The sequence below is a fragment of the Pollicipes pollicipes genome, unplaced genomic scaffold, assembly GCF_011947565.3.
Source record: "Pollicipes pollicipes isolate AB1234 unplaced genomic scaffold, Ppol_2.1 Scaffold_5724;HRSCAF=6776_pilon_pilon_pilon, whole genome shotgun sequence".
NCBI lineage: Eukaryota > Metazoa > Arthropoda > Thecostraca > Pollicipedomorpha > Pollicipedidae > Pollicipes > Pollicipes pollicipes.
In genome coordinates, this window is record NW_023596746.1 from 39273495 (window position 1) to 39286645 (window position 13151).

The window sequence follows — 13151 nt, forward strand, 5'->3', positions numbered from 1 at the left end:
GGGAGGGGGCGTAGTTGAATCTGGCGACAGCAGGAGGGGACGTAGTTGAAGCCGGCGCACGGCGGGTCTACGCTGAAAATGTCAGACGCGAAATCAACGACGCAGGAGCCATGCGTGCCGCGGCCGCCGCCGCTCTAATTCGGCAGCTCAGGCGGAGCGCTGTTCATATCTCAGGCAGCGGTCACCCATTTGGCACTTCACGCTTGAAATTCCTGGACAGGTGCGTTCGAATAACAGCTCCAGCTTGGTCCGCCTGGCCTTTGAATAAGCTTATTATGTATTTGGGCCGTTGTTTATTATGCAGAAGACCATCCGTATGCATTAGCAGCTAGTCACAGAGGCTTAGAGGAGAGGCATCCCTCTTCATTGGAGTTCCAGTCGCGGCGCTCCGGATTTGCAGCAAGACACGGCGCTTAAGGTTCAGGCGCGGGTGGAACATCGCAGGCGACAAGGGAAACGAGGTGGAAACTGCACCCGCCAGCTGAGAAACAGCCTATCGCTGGCTGCGAGGCACCACCTCTTACCAATCTCAGCGCGTTATCTATTATTCAAAACTACTTCTGGTTTAGTAATTTGAAACGAAGTATTTCATAGCAATGGGCACCAAAATAGTCGAGCTCAGTTTCACGACCACATATTCCACAGTCAGGCGTGGCAATTATCGGAAAACGTCGCGAGCACTACAGCTATGAGCTGTCGTTTATTGATGCTTTAGGGCGCAACGACTGCAACGGCCATTTCGCGCCCAAATGACAACAGCAGTTTAAATCTTTTTAATGGACACCCAACAACAGGATGGACATGACAGCGAGCGGTCATGTCCTCGCCCACCATGCGTTCCACTGACCCCATAGCGAGCGTAATCACGGGCGCCACACAGAGTCGGGAGCGCGCGCAAACCGCAGACGGTCATGCGAGGAAGTGGAATGGAGTGGAGTGGAAACCAGTGCCATGGACTAGCCAATGGAAACCAGTGCCACCCTCTTTCACGGCTTACAAAGGCCGTAACGTCCACTCACTGAACAGCCGACCAGGACCTTCAGCAGCAGCCCAGTTAGCATCACTTAATTGATATTCAGTTCAAATCGGAGTAATTGCTGTTAAATGTAGTCGTAGCTCCACGATCCATTGAGTAAACAAAGTACTTCATACAAAACAAAGCAATGTTTCGTCGTGTGATTGTCCCGTATAGTATGCTAATTTGCAGCGCACGTAGCTTCTAATTCTAATTCTGGCGCATGTAGATTGTTTTGAATCCAGATGGTTCCAATTGAAGAATGAAGACTTGGACCCCAACGAAATGCTAATGTATTCATACAACCCAGATAAGGAATCGAAGGCACCCAGATGAAGGCAAAGTAGCTATAATACAACGATGGCAGCGTAACGAAAACGACGAAACAATCTCACGCAGCCAATCTGATGCATCCTGTTTTAATTGTATCATTTTCTGACCTGGCAAACTGTATCTTTGCGAACCCTTTCGACCCACCACCTTCGCGGCTGTAGATGAGGTGATTGTGGTCGCACATACTTATCCTAAACTCTAACTTACCTAAGTCTAAGCCCCTATTCCTTACTACCTTTCCCTTACCCCCACATCCTACTGTCTTTTCGGCACATCTATGTCATTGCGACGGGTACAATAAACAAATGTGTGAGTCAACATCGGACGCGCCGGTCTCACAACGCCATACAAGACAGTCAGATCAAATAACATACAATACAGTGTTGCCATTACGCCCTTTCCTCCCCACACCCCATACCGACGAGATTGCCTGAAAAACTAAAAACATAGTTAAACGCAGCGTTAGCTAGGTTGGAAATAGCGTTACCGCGGACAGGAAAACTGGACTGTGTTAGCACTGGGTCACCTTACAGCGTGAGACAGCCGGGCGGCACAGGGCCCGATGGGCTTCGAAAGCATTAGCCAGCCAATCCCGTACCTGGTAAGCCCTTGAAACGGAGCCAGACAAACACCAGAGCAAACGTTCACTAGCATCTTCATGCGAGACATCTGCGACCGGCGAGCGAGGGCAGGAGCGCCGCCCCTCCGGCGTACCTGGCGCCATCGAGCGTTTGACCTCCTCCCAGATGGTCAGGATCTGCGCGCAGCGGCTCTCTGCCTCGGCCGGGGGCGAGCCATGCGCCAGCAGGTGCGACCTGACCTGCGCCCAGGTCAGCTCCTCCAGCTCCCGGGTCACCTCCTCCAGGTGTCGTCTCAGGTCAGCCTGCGGACGAGACAAGGTCACACTGTAAAGGCGGACCGGGTGGTCGGCCAGCCGCCTGCGGGGAGCGAGCGCCCTGCAGCGGCGCCCACAAATCTGCCGCGCCTGCGGCGGTCTTCGATGTGCCAAACTCACGCGCATGGCGCCTCGCGCCCGCCGTGGCTTGCGTGACACTGAGCGAAACTTTCCCGGCGTCTTTTCCTCGAAGCGAGAGGCTTACGTACAGTTCACAGCGTCATCGGGATACTTCGCGAAATGGTTTAGCGCACGACCCACTTCTACCCCCAGCGCGCAGCCCACTCGAATGACATACACCTCTCACTCCGCGCATAATGTACCCCCAGCCCTCCCCAGATGGCCTGTTCCCCGAGCAGACCGTGCTCGGGAGGTGGCCCCCGGGAGGTCGTCCGATGGCTGGCCCAGATTGCGCCTCCGGCTGGGGCCGACGGCCGGGCGGGGCTGTGTACGCCGGCGGCGGCCGACAGATCAGACCAGGCCGGCGCGCATTACGCTTGCTGATCGTGTATTTCATTACGCGGCGTCATGAGACGGCCGCCGCCCCCTCCCCCGGGAGACGGGGGGGGGAGAGGGGGTCTGGTCCGGCAGCCCTAGGATAGCCTGCGGGAGCGCCGGGCAGACTAGGAGATGGGCGCCGGGCGGGGCAGGGAGGGGCCGGGGGAGGGGGGAGGGGGGGGGGGGGGCAGTGGAATTGCAAGATCTGTGAGAGATGGCGATGCGGCCAACGAGCCCATGAAGAATAGCTAAGGTGATGAACGTGCTCGGGGAGACCGCCGAGGCCCGAGCGGACAGGGAGATGATGAGCCGGGGGGGGGGGGGGGGGGGGACAGTGACGCAACGCTCGCTGTAACGAATGACAGTAGTCTGTCAGCCCAGCACAAAAAGTCATGCCTTATGATCGTGTAGGAGGCATGACTGCGGACGCAGTATACCGGGGACGGGACGGCAAGCGAAACACACACCCGCGCTACGTCACGCCAGTGACACTGGCGGTGTCATCTCAGCGCCGGAGCCATTTGTACCGCAACGCTGCCACTGGTAAGTCCCACGGTTCGTTTATGCGAGGCCGCGTTTGAAACACGGCCTCCTAAGCAGTACAACGCCGGGATGATGCAGGGAATGTCTCCAACCCCACGTCTGCCGCGTGGCACACTGCAGTCGCGCGGCCCACCTCACGGACCGCCCGCGATGCGCGTTCCTCCGACCACACTCCATAACAGACGAGACGAACCCGCTGCCGGGAGCTCGCGCCCTGACGCGACCGCGACCGCCGGCGATGCCGGGCGCCCGTGACCAGTTCGGTCGGAACTGCAATGGGGCGTGGCCGCCACGGTCCATCGCAGCCCAAACCGAGACGGTGCGCATTAGCATTACAGTGCGATGCCGACAACAAAGCGACGCCACGCGCCGCCGGAGACCGCGCTAAATCGATACAGCATCGGAATCACAGGCGCGACCTGCACGCCACGCCTGTGCGGATTGAGTCAAAGTACGGGAATGCGCGGCGGAAGCGACGGGCACAAGGGCGCATCCGAGGCCTTCACCAGCCCACAGCCGGGTCGTGGGGTGGAATACTGATCACGGCCGAGACAAATATCCGGCATCGAGCTGAAAGCTTTACCGTAAGATGGCATACGAAGAAAGGCAATGCTTAATGTAAGTAAGATAACTAAAACTTTCGTTGTTTTTCGACATTTTGAGCCCATATATTGGAAACAAAAAAGCTACAATATGCCAGTAAGTGCTGGTTAAAGCAGATGTCAAGTTTCCATTGAAACATGTTACGGCAATACCATATCATGGAAGTAGCATAGCATGCCAACAGGACTCATGACCACGGACGAATACAGCTAAGCAAGAGTCAAAATAAAAACTTCGGCGTGTGGACGCTAAAAAATCCGAACCCTTGCGCACTCTGCCGATAACAAGAAACCTGAATCATCCGCGAGCCAAGCTGCCGCATCCTGCCATCCCGATGCACGGTACTGTGCTCCGATCAAACTGACTGCCACCCGATGAGTGGTACTGAGCTCCGATCGAACTGGCTGCCACCCGATGTATGGTACTGTGCTCCGATCAAACTGGCTGCTACGCGATGCACGGTACTGTGCTCCGATCAAACTGGCTGCCACCCGATGTATGGTACTGTGCTCCGATCAAACTGGCTGCCACGCGATGCACGGTACTGTGCTCTGATCAAACTGGCCGCCACTCGATGCACGGTACTGTGCTCCGATCAATCTGGCTGCCAAGCGATGCCCGGTAATGTACCCAGATCAAATGGCTGCCACGCGATGCATGGTACTGTGCTAGGCTGATCCGATCAAACATGGCTGCCACGCAATGAACGGTACTGTGCTAGGCTGCTTCGATCAAACATGGCTGCCACATGATGCACGGTGCTGTGCCCCGATCAGACTGGCTGCCACGCGATGCACGGTACTGTGCTAGGCTGCTCCGATCAAACATGGCTGCCACGTGATGCACGGTACTGTGCTCCGATCAAACATGGCTGCCACGCGATGTACGGTACTGTGCTAGGCTGCTCCGATCAAACATGGCTGCCACATGATGCACGGTACTGTGCTCCGATCAAACTGGCTGCCACGCGATGCGCGGTACTGTGCTAGGCTGCTCCGATCAAACATGGCTGCCACATGATGCACGGTACTGTGCTCCGATCAAACTGGCTGCCACGCGACGCACGGCTCTGTGCTAGGCTGCTCTGCTCAAACATGGCTCTCACCCGATGCACGGCTCTGTGCTAGGCTGCTCCGATCAAACATGGCTGCCACTGCGATGCACGGCACTGTGACAGGCTGCTCCGAGCAAACATGTCTGCCACCCGATGCACGGTACTGTACTAAAGGCTGCTCCAGTCCCACATGGCTGCGATCCCATGTACAGTACTCTCCTAAAGGCAGCTCCAATCGCATACGGCTAAGTAAAAAGTCCTCACGACCAGCACCGCGCATACTTTTCGAAATTTGCTTACTAAAAAATCAGTGATATCAGGCGGAGCGATTACTCAAGCCCTCGCAACATAATACTCGATAAACATTGTTTCGCTACGGGCACTCGCATTCGCCCTTCCCCAAGGCCCGAGACAGAAGCGTGACGTATTTTCATAGTGAATTTCACTGTTTGCTTGACATATTGTTCCAACCAGTACCCATAAATGTATCGAAGGTGCGTCTTTTAAACGTAGGAATTCAGCCGGAATTTCGTAGAAACAGATTGCTGTTCATAACTTGATGGTGGCATACAAACAGAAATGAGGAGCCTTCTCCAGGACTGCCGAGGCCTGGTCATGCGGTCACGGCGGTAACTCTAGCATATCGCGTGAACAGGACTAATGCACTCCGGCCTACCTTGAAACAATAGAGAAACACAGGCTACCACAGATCAAGTCATGAATGACATTTCCAAATCGTTCGAGTGACCAGTCAGCACTAGCAATGCTACTGTCAGCATGAAAGCGTGCGTCAATCCGCACTTAGGGATAATCTTCGGCTCTATCACAATTCATTTTCCACGCCAACAACAACAGAGACAGACGCGATTGTTGAGGTGTACGATCCAAACCAGATAGCTGGAGTATTTTCTCGGAAGACCGTAGATCATTTTTTCGAGATCGCCCTGACAAGCTACAGTACTGCCTAGTCTGACGTCACAGCGAGCCTCTCTCCCATTGGCCGTAGCTCCGCGGAGTCAGTTGAGAGACCGGACTAAGGCTGCACCGATCCCGGAGACCGGACTAAAGGCTACACCGATCCCGGAGACCGGACTAAAGGCTGCACCGATCCCGGCGGCGGCCAAACTCCCCCCCCCCCCCTCTCCTGCGATAACCTTGACCCCAGTCAAGCCGCCGGATTACGCCAGTCTGTTGAAAAAATATGTTTTGCTGTCCGACTTCGACCCAGCTTTTTTAAAAAGTTGCGACAGGTTTTGCTGTGGTTCAAAGGTCAACGCTACTGAGCAAAATGTCAGGCAGCATCCCGGAACACTCCATGGCAGGGTATTTCATCAACAGCAGATGTCACACCAGTTGCAGATATGATAAATACCGACAAAAGTGAAACATGGCTGCAGGAAACGCAATGCACTCGCTTACCACGCCAAGCAATTAAGCAACGCTAGATCAGTGAGCCATTGTCAGCAGCGGAGCCAGGGCCGGCCAGCGCTATTCTCATCATAGTGAGAGATAACACACGAGGTAATAAGATGTGCGCCGCATAACCATACCAGACAGCATAATCTTCATCAGAAACAGTACATCTTCATTTTATAACAAAGTGGAGTACGTTTAAGCTGGTGACAAATGTATTATGCGTTTCTGATTTTATGTTTAAACTGGGTAGCGTAACGTCAACGCGTCAACTTCAGTCGACAGACGATTGCAACAGTAATCTAACTTGGTACTTTTTTAGATGGCTGACCAGTGCTGGAACTCAAAAATATCTTGCGTCCATATGGTTCAACAAAGGAGTTCTCTCTATACACGAACAAACAAGCGTATGCCTCTGAATCATTTATTTTTACCTATATTTTCCCTACACAACACACGAACCAAAACCGCTGCACTGTCGCCGTTTGAACACTTCATACACACATGGTGCGATGCATTTATACATAGTGTCGCTGTGCGGGGTGTGCCAGATTTCCAGGGTATCTCTTCCGCCCGAGCGGAGCCAGAGATCATCGGAAGCGCACGGGGCCGCTCTGGTCGATGATGACTAATTTCCCAGGGGCAGATGCATTAATTTGCGCCCGGGGTCGCCCGGGGGCGGGCCGAGAGTTGGGTAGCCGGGACCGTCGCCGGCAGCCCAGGCCGCCGACCCGACACACCCCACATCGCTGACCCGGAACACCTCAGCCAGGCCACCGGGCTGATCCGGCGACCAAGACTGCCAGCGGCAAACAGACCGCTGCCAGCAGCCCAGACCAACGCCGACCCACCCCAGACAGGCCTCCGGGCCGACCCGGCGACCAAGATTGTCCCTGGCAGCCAGACCGCTGCCAGCCGCCCAGACCACTGCCGACACACCCCAGACAAGCCCCCGGGCCGACCCGGCGACCAAGACTGCCTGCGGCAGCCAGATGCCGACCCGGCGGCCCCGGCCGCCGCCGACACACCCCAGACACGCCTGCGGCACAGTGCAAAGGGACGGCGGACCCCCTCCCGGCCACCGCGTGCAATCAAATGGAAATGCCTGCAATCGGTATGTGCTAAATACAGCGGCACTTACCATGTGGGAGACATGCGCCGGCGTGTTACAGCGTGCACTGTGAGGATTATGAACGGGGCACAGGCATGGGTCATGTTCGCTTGCGAAATTCGCAAGGAGCATAGGGAATTGCTATACACCACCCCGTATCACGATGTTAAACCACGCTTAATGCGGATGGAGAGCGTCATCAGACCCGGTCAGCAGACGCGTGAGAGGGCACCGCATATATCCCCGACGATGGCCCCGCATCAAGGTTAAGGCCCATAAAAGGCCATTTTAGAGTGGCGCCGATGTCCCCGCAGGGCGTCATGACCTCTCACCTACGGCCAGAAAGAGCTCCGACGGCCCAGCGGTGCGGGGTAATCACTGGATGATGGCGCCCAGCTGGCCAACGGCGGCCGCAGGACGCGCGGCTGCTGTAGTCTCGTGGCAGCACACTCAGATCCGTGTCCGACCCATAACAGCGGCAGTCACGAACTCTAGGCTCCAGGCAACTGCACCCTGGCCGCCCGCCGCGAAAGCTCGGCGCAACCGTCGCTCGACGGTGGAAATCAACGAGCGCGAAGCGCTGCGGCCCGCTCGGCCGGCTCGCCGCAGCCCCCCGGCGCGGTACACCGTGCCGGCGGGCTTCCGAGCTGGAGACACTGCACCGGTAGACTGTACCGGCGGGCACGCAATGGCCGGGCCTGGCACGACACGTCACCAGGGCACAGCGCGGGGTACTCACGGAGCCTAGTAAACCTGCACGTCACCAGGGCACGACGCGGGGTACTCACGGAGCCTAGTAAACCTGCAACTCCCCAGACCACCTCCACAGAGCCTAGTAAACCTGCCTAGTAAACTCCCCAGACCAGCTCCGAGGCCGGGCTCGGCCGCGTCTGGGTTGGTGTTGAATGACAGCTGCACGAAAGTCGAGGAACATTCAAACAAAAAGTTACATTCCAATCAAAAGTGTGTGCGCTCCGAGGGGCAAGCAAGCATCAAACATAAACACCAGGTAAAGAGCCAGCTAAAACGTAGCGCAGGAGTTTGAAGCATTTTCCCCTCAAGGCATTCACTCTCTGCGGAGTGATTTTCTACATCTTTTGCACGTTTACGCCTCCCAACATACAAACTAACCGCAGCTGTATCAGAGCCGTGCTCTGAAAGATCTTGCCCAAAGTCCGATTCCAGGCCCACAGCTGAGCCAGATGTTCGTCAAAAGTTAACAATAAATCCGGTTGTCCAAAAATGTCCTGTTTCACAAAATTGACCTTAAATAATGCAGGTGGCAGCCAGAAAACGGGGATCCAAACCTGGTGCGAGCCGTGAAAATTAAGATATCGGGGCTCGCGTTCCTAGTTATAAGTTATGTGTCCCATAGAGGGTTGGGTTTCGAGGGTTTCGAGGGTTTGATGGCGAGGGCTTTTATCTCATGTTTCAAAAAGGAGCATTTTCTGATTTGGTCTACCAACAACTTCTTTATGTTCCAGACTCAATTGTTTTGAAAACGAGCAGCCTTAGGTAAGTTGAGATGCATACCATTTGTCGACACGACGCAATAAACTCAGCTGTCCAAAACTAATTCCACACTTCACTTTGGAGATTTTGGGAAATCAGAAATTTTGGAACATGAACAGCACCTCTAAGATGTATGTAAAACTTTTCCCTCAATGTCTACTTCTCCAGTTATGAGCGCCTGTCATCTGAGTATGTTTTACTATTACGCGTGGAAGTGGCCGCCTTTTCAGCTGAATCAATAATGCTCTGCAATTTCAGGATAGGATCGTCAAAGCTATGCCCTGAATGAAAGTGGTCACTCAAGTAGGCTCACATGCAAAATGACCGGGCGCTGGGTCCTGATGTCATATCCATACAGCATCCCGAGGTTATAATCAGAGCCTGTCCCAGTTCCAAGTCGTCCACTTTCCGCGGCCGTTCGCCATTCGCCGTGGTCTCCGGCTCCGAGGCCGTTTGCCGGCGGGCGAGCGTCCCACGCCCCCTCCGCCATGTTGGGCCGCTCTTGGCATGCAGGCGGGGCGTGCCGTTTATCGCTAATTGATTACGCCGGCGCGTGCCGGCCGTGCGCCCGGTATCGGTCTGCAGAGCAGGCGGCGCCGGCGGCCAGCCCGGCATCGGTCTGTAGGGCAGACGGCGCCGGCGGCCAGCCCGACATCGGTCTGTAAGGGCAGACGGCGTCGGCGGCCTGCTCAGCATCAGTCGGCAGCGCAAAAGGTGCCGGCGGCGAGTTTGGCGGCGAGCTCGGCGGCGAGTTCGGCGGCGAGCTCGGCGGCGAGTTCGGCGGCGAGCTCAGCGGCGAGTTCGGCGGCGAGTTCGGCGGCGAGCTCGGCGGCGGAGGCCGGCCGTACAGAGGCCGGAGAACGGATGGCCCTTGGGAGGAGCACGCCGCCGGGGCCCGTGGTGACGGCGACCGCGCGGCTCCCCAGGGTGCCGGTTTGCTATCAGCAGTGTCGGGCCGCCCGTCGGCCGACTGCGGCCATCCGTCATTCCCTGCGGCGCACGCCCGTCACACGAGCTGAGCCGGCCGGCGGACCAGCGGGCGTCACACCGGCAGTGACACCCAAGTCCCCGGCGGGGGGCGTTACACCGTCCCCCCCCGACCCGAGCGTCACACCGGCGGTGACACCCACCTCCCCGGCCGGAAGGGGCATTACATGGCCGGTGACACCCGTTTGCCCGGAAGGAAAAGGCGCTTCGGCGTTGGCCGTGGACGTCACATGGGCGGTGACACCCGCCTCCCAATCGGGAAACCAAATAAGCTGTCACTGCTCCTGGCCGACAGACTGCTGCTGCTGCTGCTGCCGACAGACTGCTCTCGGGCGGAGACGCGTACCTTTTCAACATTGGGACGGGTCATGCCAGCCGCTCTACACGTTGACAGTCTGGAGCGCAGGATCGCCCAGGTCGCCAGGGCCAGGTCAGGTCAGGGTCATCGGGGTCCCTTTGCCAACAGTGAACGACGGCCGGAAATATGTGTCCATCACACCCAGCAGCACGGCATAAAATATCTTCAACGCGTTCAGGACATTCTCAGCTCGTGGTCTTCCCGATCACCATAACGCACCAGCGGGCGACCAAACCCTAGTGTCTTTTGTACCCAAATTTCAGCAAGCGATCCAATGGCATGGGCCATGTCAGTGGACATGACGTGGCCCGACGGATAGCGCGGAAGCTCCAACAGTTCTGGATGTCTAATAGGACTCTAAAGCCATAGAAAAGCGATGCTATTGAACAAATGGCAATGGAACGAGAGCATAAAAACGTTCATCAAAATACGAGAGACGAATTAGGCTCAGCACGACCATGACATTCCGACTGTTAGTGTCCATTAACGAACCGTTAAATGGGAGCTTTTCTTTTACTACCATATTAAGAATAACGAGTGGCGCACTCTGGCAAAACAAGTATAAGAAAGAACCCCGTCCTACGCTGAACATTTCCCCAAAACACAGTACCTTAGCGTAAAAAACCGGTCACCACATCTGTACATGCTCTCCGGGCTGAGTCTTTTCGGACAGCACCAGGATCCCGGGAGTTCATTGGCGGGCCATGGCTGCTGGCTGCGTTTACGGCACCATTTCGAACGGATCGTCATCCTTTTGACGTCATCAGTGCCGATAATGTATAAACCATCTGCGGGAGTGTTTTACACCAAACTTGGCTGTCAGTCGGCAATACATTGGTGTTTCCCATGAATGAGGTATTGCCATTAAATCGTCCATCGACCAACGAGGCAGGCATCCAGCGTTTCCACAATACAACAGCAGATGCTGCAATTCCTGAAGACCCGATAAACCCATCTAAAAATTGGGTAATGATCTCGCAAATGGCTGCCAGCCACGGAATAGTTTTAATCACCGTTTATCATAAAGCCGTGCGATGCGAACTGCGATCATGTTGTGAACTGCAGGCATCTGGGTGACCCCAATGCACCCAAACACGGCAGGTCGGCCATGTACTCCTGTGCCGTTGCTATTGATCTAGAAGGACGCAATCCGCTAATGAGATCGTCATGCATAACATTTCAGAGGAAACTGCAAGCCGACACCTTGCCAGCGGCACACATGAACGACTACACAGCACGCAGAAACGCGCGTGGGCCTTCATGACCGCACATCACTAACGAGTGGTGCGGTAGACTAACAAGCGCTATGGTGAACTAACGAGTGCTGTGGTGGACTGACGAGTGGCGTGGTGGACCAACGAGTGGCGCGGTGGACTAACAAGTGACATGGTGGACTAACGAGTGGTGCGATGGACCAACCATTGGCGTGGTGGCCTGTCTACGCCAGAGCCGGCACTGGACACCAGTCGTGCGTGGCAAACGCTGCGTATGGACTTCGATTCGCTGCGGCCGATTTCTCGGCTGTGTGCGCGCCGCCGCCGTCGTCGCCGCGGACGCCAGGCGGTCATGACTAATGGACCGGCCCCGCTGACAGCTAGCCCCGACACTCTTCATCAGGGCAGTCCGGCCCGGGCGGTCCGACAGCGGCGGCGGCGGCGGCGGCGGCGGCGGTGCAGGCGGGGAACACACCCCGGCGTGGTGTACTCCCCAGCGTCGCCACGCTCCGGACGGGACGCAGAGGTCGGCCGGGCTCGGGGCCCGATGCCGCTGACACCGGGCATCGGGCCCGATGCCGCTGACACCGGGCATCGAGGCCCGATGCCTCTGACACCGGGCATCGGGCCCGATGTCGCTGACACCGGGCATTGAGGCCCGATGCCTCTGACACCGGGCATCGGGCCCGATGCCTCTGACACCGGGCATCGGGCCCGATGTCGCTGACACCGGGCATCGGGCCCGATGTTGCTGACACCGGGTAGGGCTACAGCGCTGTCCAACCCTGGTCCGAAGCACCAACCGCTGACGTCATTCGCAACGTCTGGCCTCCCACCCAATGGCCACTTTCATGACAACTTTTGTGCACACTATTTGAGAACATTTCAAACATCCTGAAACTCAGTGGGAATGTGGTATGCTGGTAAGGGGCCCTAATAATGATAATGCTTTTAATTTAAGGGCACGCCGACGTCGGAGGTCACTGCGCCCAGGTAAAAACTATTTCTGACTACGACCGTTCCTTTAACTCATGCCAGCTGCTTGAAACGAGAAACGACGGTTGGAACCACATAGCACACGAATACTTAACCCGCATTTTTTGAACCACTTTGAAATACTTAGGTATGTACATAACGCGGTACGCTTTCTGCGAAAACGTCCACTAATGCTGGCGGTGCCAACAAAGAAGTACCCCAGTCCTGCCGCATCGCAACAAAGGCACCGGGTGAACATACAGAAAACGGACCAATCAGTCAAGTAGGTTCAAAACAGGCGCACTTATCAGTCCAGCTGTGACTCGATCGATGCGCCTGCCCGTTCAGCAGGAGCGTAACAGACGTGCAAACGACCCCAGCAAATCACAGCAGATGCGCACAAGGTCCCAGCAAAATCGTAATACAAAGCATTTCTAGTAAGATAATAGCAGCCACTCCAGCCAGCCCAGGCGCGTTGCAATAGACGCAAGCATAAATTACCTGTGCAGCAGCGGCGCGGCGCTGGCGATAATGACATCACTAACGCCAAGGCAGCACATTACTAACAGCGACAACACACCGCTGATGACGCCGTGAACACGCTGACGTCACACCCACGGCCATGCTGGATTTGCGGCGT